This window comes from Mycteria americana, chromosome Z (genome assembly GCF_035582795.1).
Source record: "Mycteria americana isolate JAX WOST 10 ecotype Jacksonville Zoo and Gardens chromosome Z, USCA_MyAme_1.0, whole genome shotgun sequence".
In the NCBI taxonomy this organism is placed as follows: Eukaryota; Metazoa; Chordata; class Aves; order Ciconiiformes; family Ciconiidae; genus Mycteria; species Mycteria americana.
Window position 1 is genome coordinate 41,915,388 of NC_134396.1, and position 6,507 is coordinate 41,921,894.

Sequence of the window (6,507 nt, forward strand, 5' to 3'; positions counted from 1 at the left end):
GCTACTATGTGGCTAACAAGGAAGAATAAAAAAACTAGCTCTAAATAGAAGATGCCTTAGGGAGAAAGCTAAACATGGTTCAGAAAACAATATGCAGTCTCAGTTTCTCCATATTTTCCCTACCCCATGTATTGCAGAACTAAGCTTCAGTAAGAAATATGAGATGAAACAACAGTTTCATCTGTTTCCAGAAAACATTTTATAAGCCAATACCATAACACCATTCAGGTGAATGGCCTTTAGTTTTTCTAATGTTAACTCCTAATTTCAGTGGTACATTGGTAGGAAAAATTAAGAGTGACAGGTGGTTAAGAGTACCTTTCTTCAATGCATGATAGAAGATATCAGTCACTTTATTCATGTATTGACTGGTTGCTCAGGTATTTCTGAATAGCTGAGGTCTCTAGAATACCTCCAGTTGGGTCTTGTAAGTGGTTTGGGTTATTTTGAAGACAAGTACTGAACGGTTTCATAGAACGTTATTCTTTTTTGTCTACTCTTGTTCCCATAGAGTCTTCAAAGTTGATGCCCAGAGCTCTGTCATTTCCATTTGCAGCTCTCTTCTGCTCCCAGGCTGCAATGGGTCAACATTTTATTCTGCTTTGCAATGAGACAAGATTTCTTGGTTTTGGTTGATAAAAGTCTAGTGGAGACATTTTAAAATACACACTTTGGTACACGTAAAACAGAAAATTGTTTTAAACTGATTTGGCGCGATAGATGTTTCACAATAGCTGTGTTCCAAGATTTTTCTTGAATTCAAGGGTGACTTAATTGCTTTTACCTAGAAGTGTACTTGTGTGAAAATATATTATGTAACTTACATTCTATATCTACAATGACTGTAGAGAGCAAGGAGAAAAAAAATGTTATCAGCCTGTTTTCACTGTATAGTGTACAGCTCACCCCTCGGTGCAAGAAAGCCTTGATATAAAAATGCTTGTATAGCAAATGAATGCTATAAAATGAAAGACGGGCCATGGGAACTTGTTTCAGTATTAAAGCTGTAAAGCTTTAATGTCTTCACATAGGTGGTGGATTGCTCTCCCACATGTAATATTTTTGAGGATTAAAAAATATCCAAGAAGATAAGTAATCTTGAAAGTAAAATGAACAACTGTGGATGGAAAATAGAATATTTCTTTTAATGATCTCTTCCACTTTTCAATAAAGAAATATGCTGATAGCTCTTCTGGGTGATATATTTCAATGCTTTCATTTTATTACGGCTCTTTGCACAAAACAAGGAAGTTCAATAACACTAGACTTTTCATCTCTGCCTAGTGATTTGGAAACATCACCAGAGGTACCTAAAACGTGGATATTTTTCAGAGAGCTTGATACAGAGTACAGTACATTTAGGCACTGGAGGCAAGGGCAGAATGCAGAAAACCTTATACCAACAAGTTAGCTCTGTCTTATGATCCCCCTGAAGAAGCTGATATGAAAGGATTATAGCCTGCTTTTACTGCAAATTGCTCTTGCAGCTGAAATTAAAAGCATACTTTGCAAAGACTGTGATTCAAATGGTGTGAAAGAGATAAGATGCGATACATAAATATATATATAGCACTTCTTCAAAAGTAGTTATCTGTATGTATGTACACATATTAGTAAAATAGAAGCTTAGAACCACCTTTTAAGCATATTGTTCCCTTTCTACAGTAAGCGTCAGTATATGCATCTGAAGTGTTATAATGTCCCATTCCAGTCCCTTTCAACGTGTGCCTGCAAACTGCTCTACTTAAATTACGGTGAGGAATTAGTTGAAATTCCCTTGGGCAATTGGTTAGTATTTTGTATTTGCAGTGCAAATTTCGGTTAATGAAACCTCTTCATTTAATGTTTGGGAGGAGGCTGTGAAGAACGTGTTGACCAGGTGGAGTTCTCACAGAACAGAGGGCCCATCTTTGGGTCAGAATTTCAGATAATCTTTCCAGAAAGCCAAGTATGAATCTAGCATATCTCAAGAGACAAAATCCTAAGGCATAGCTAATAAGCTTTGGATCCTTTTGCGTTTCAGGTGCTTGCCTGGATACAGTCCAGCCCAGGACTGTTTAGATTTTTTTCCCTTCTAAAAGAATGGTTGTAATTAACTTCAGACATGGTTCAAATTCCCACAGGCACACCTTGCACCGTCTGACAGATATAGCAAAGGCCAGAATCTGCACTCTCTGTAGGGTCTGAATTACTTATTTCTCATACCTCGTGGTTGAAGTATATAGTGCATGTGGCAGAACAGATACTTTACTACTGCCTTGTAAGGAAACACAGAATAGAGATAATAAGCCAAGAAATATATTTTAAAGGGCTAAATAGCAGGCTTTCAAAGTTAGAGTTTTGAATATATATGCATATGGCATTTATAATATTTAACAGGTTTGTGATGCTTCATTCATATATACCTGTGATATACACATATATGTCATACGCATATATGGTCAGAACTCTAACCTGAAAATCCCGTTTTTTAATATATATGTAAATATATAAAATATATATTATATACATTTATACTTTTATTTTATATGTATTTTATATGTATATATTTTAGGTTATCTTATCACCAGAGCTTTGTCCTCTTTATGTGAATAAGCTTACAAGAACCAAAATGATGATATGAATAGCTTCAACATTTACTAAGGCCTTCTGTAGCTTTTTTACTCCTGAAACTATCCAGAAAAACCTACAGTTACTTTTAGTTGCTTTGAAATAGAAGTTTTTTTTAGGCTGTATGACTCACTAACAGGCATTTTTGCCCAGCTTCACACCCAAAAGCAGATACCACCTTTGCACAAAGATTACATCAATGGCTACAGTTCCATGGTTTGTTTAGATACATTCGAATACTTTGAGGTACTCAACTGTTGTTTCATACATTTTAGTACCAGAATCAGGAAGACATTTATGTTTAATCTACTGAAAAATTTTCCATAAAAGTATGATAATTTCCCTTAGAGCAAAGGATATTTCATATAAATTGCTAGCTAAGATGTTCATGGATTAGCTCTAACTGACAAAATTCTCCTTTTAAATTGATTAAACTCACCTACTGGCTACAAAAATACCAATTCTTGATCCTGCAATTTCAGTGAAAGTATGAGAGTACTTCAGGCAAAGACCTGGATATAGCAACAGCAACAGGATACTGGCTTGTCTAATCCCTTACCATATTTAAAGCTTAGCTGTAGGTATCTGCTGTAGATCTGCAAAGAAAGCATTTGAAATTACAACAAATCTGAATGGATGCAAAATGGGTTGATCCTGAAAATCTCTGCTTAATCTTTTCTTGGCTTTCATCAACAAATCGGTTCCTGTTATGCAATAAGCCTTCAGAGTTATCAACTAGGATTTCAGCTGGTGACTGCAAACATGCCATATGGGAAAAAATGATTATTTAGCATGCAGTTCTTACGTTGTACTATATTTGTCAGGCTTATGGTTTCCTTTTTTATACTGTACTGATATACAGCATGTGTAGCTCTGAGTCTCTGTTTTTCACAACGGGGGGGGGGGGGAGGGGAGTGTCTTTTTTTTTTTTTTTTTTTCCTGTGTGTCCAGCAGTTTTCCTGTATTCACCTCTGGAGCACTCCCTTGCATATTTTTATATTTGCTTTTCTTTTCAATGTTCAGAGCAACCTAATACCTGGTATAAAAAAACTAGTACACAATAAAGCTTGAAAAAGTGAAGAAATAATCTTTCAATTAAAAAAAATCACAGACTTGTGCTTTCACTGGACAGTCCAATAGTTATATAAAATATTCACTAAAAAATTTTCCAAAAGGTTTATACTATTGATTGTGATGGAATGTTTGAAGATATTTTTCCTACTTGGTAGAATTGCTATTTTTTCCTTCTGCAAATGTAGTATGTGGGCTTGCTTGTTTACATTTTTGGTAACACTGTATTAGATACTTAGTATAAAATGGCAATTCTTAACTGAATTTTGGGCTGTATAGCTAGGCATATGGCTCTTGATTACAGAAATCTGCTACCAGTATGATTGTACTCATTGATTTTGGGGGAATCAGTTCCCTGTTATAGAGCCACTATCTATCAACACAAATGCATAAATATGAGCTGTATTTTTTAAATAGAAATATAGTAAGTAAGAAAAGACTAACAGCACTGTGCTTTCAGTAGGAAAACAGGCGTTGAGTAAAAGCATTATGCAAAATCTTTAAAAGAAACGTTAATTCTTATTGGATACTCCCAGGAAGGGAGGAATTTTGAAAGAGGGATTTCAGAAGGAATCTGTCTTTATGCCAAGACATATCATATTCAGTAGCCATCTTGATCACCTCCCTAAACTCTGACCCTCCTTGTAAGATTTCTGTCAGCCTGAGATAACAGCAACTTGTTTAGTGGTGTAACAGGGGTTGCCTACTGTATACAGGTATAATCAGAAGAACATGGTGTCTGTGTGGATAGATATGCAACCACATCCTTCTGTTGTTGGGGTGTTGGGGTCTTGCAGGCTGATAAATTTCACACCTTCCTAGATGAAAAAAATTATCATTGTGAAGCCTTTCCTGGTGGTAGATTATGTAGAAACAAATAAGCAAGCTACATGGAGAGCATACTTAAGATTGATCTAGAAAGTAATTTTGTTATTTAAATGAAGGCTCTCATCTGAAACAATGGGGTGCAACATTATTATGAACTAGCAGTAAGTTGTCAAGGTATTTGCCTGACATATAGCAGAGTGCATGGTGTGCAAGCTGAGGTATGATCTTTTCTCCTTTGCAAGGTTTTGTGTATTATACTCTGCCCTTAGTTGCTAGTTAGAGCTTTTTGCATTTTGAATAGCCTAGATGAGAATTACTGGCCATTGATAAATCTATTCTGGATATTGATATGTCAGAGAAATGTCTGTTCGCTACTGTCAGAAGGCTATTGAATATATTTCCTGAATATCTTCCACATTGGTTTATGTAATGTATATTTATTAAGTACTATGGAAAGTATACTTTTTGTTTGAAAATGGTAAAGACTTCAGTGATGACAACGTCCAGGGATTTCTTGAAAAGAATATTAATTTAACCTTACTTAATTTTCCTCTTACTGCAAGTTTCCAGAAGCCTCTCCTGCATACAACCTCTGCTACCTACTTGAACTGTCAAGTCACAACAGTGAAAATAACTGTTAGGTTGCCAGTCATATCTTCTTAACAAGTCTTTCACAATATGGTGAGAAAGACTTCTTAAAGTGGAAGCTTTATTTTGTAGTAGTCAAACTACCAGCTGTCATTTAAAAAATTAAGTTCTGGACATTAATGTTTGGCAGAAAAGTTGAAAATATGAACTAAGCTCAGATGACAAATTAGAAAAGTTTAAACATTGTAATTAAAAATAAACAACAATAAAAAGACATATAATCATGCGTGAATGCAGACAAATCACCTTATTCTTTCCTCCTCTACCCTGATTTTGCATTGCCTATTTAAATAAGTCCAAGGACTTTTTACTAATGGATTTGGCCAGCAGAGCGTGTATGTGCCACTACAATGCAATTATATCTTGTAGTATCTGTATGTATCTCTTTGATCAACCTATTGTAAATATTGTATAAACTATAACTTTTCCTTGCTTTGCTTATAAAGACTTGCATTATTTTTCAGTTAACCACAAATTCTCTCTCTGGACAGTAATAAGATGTGCCATTTTTCCCTGTCTTGTTCAATTTCCTGTGTTTTATTGAAAGACACAGATCCTTCTGATGCTTCTCTGTAAATCACAGTTGTATTGTAGTTAATGTCATATTCTCTCGGAGGTATGGGATGTGTTAATGGAAGTATTCCTCAGCTAAATCAATAAACTCAAAAGAACCCATATGTGGACTATTTTGAGGATTTTCCACATTGCTCTTACTACCTTTGATTTATATTTCCAGGCTGGATTCATTAGAAAGGCAGATGAGTTTAGGTAAATAGCCCTGTCTTATGTGATTTTTTTTTCTTTTTTTTTCTTTTCTTTTTTCATTTTTTTTTTTTAAAAAAGGGAAATGCATGTTTATATATCTCACCATAGTCAAGAAATATTCTTGTGGTTTTTCTGTATGATGAAAACCAGGGAATAAGTTAAAGATTAATTTATAACAGTAACTCATTCAGTTTTCTATTTAGTATCTTTCAAAATGTAGAGATGAGTACATATTCCTAGTTTTGCTAAAAGTGAAATGTATTAATCATAACAAATTACTGGACAGAATTTTATATTGCTTAATGCCTTTACAATTTCTCTGTATGAATAGTAAAATAATGTGGAAAAGATCTCCTGTTTGCTCGCTTTCAGAAAAAGATGAGATGCCAGGTTTTTGCTACACATCTAATAAACTAGAATTCCTCAGTTAAATCCCATCTGATGCTTGAAAAAAAATCTGTGTGATCTCTTAGGTGTGCAGCCAAAGGTATTTTCGATTCTTTCTCTCTTTCCAGTTAGAAATGCTTTCAGGTTCTGTTCTGTTTGATGTCAGGAAAACGGTTGTAACATTTTGTAAAATAATAT

General features: G+C 34.6%; 1 long non-coding RNA gene across 2 annotated transcripts in view; it reads left to right on the top strand.

Moving 5' to 3' along the window:
* LOC142402643 (uncharacterized) overlaps nt 1-5,917 on the top strand; it is a 67,816-nt gene extending 61,899 nt beyond the window's left edge. The window contains exon 4 of one of the 2 annotated variants that reach the window (XR_012773415.1): nt 5,894-5,917. This is a non-coding gene — a long non-coding RNA (uncharacterized LOC142402643). The remainder of the gene's footprint in view (nt 1-5,893) is intronic. The other variant, XR_012773416.1, reaches the window with a different exon arrangement.
* The last annotated feature ends 590 nt before the right edge of the window (nt 5,918-6,507 follow it).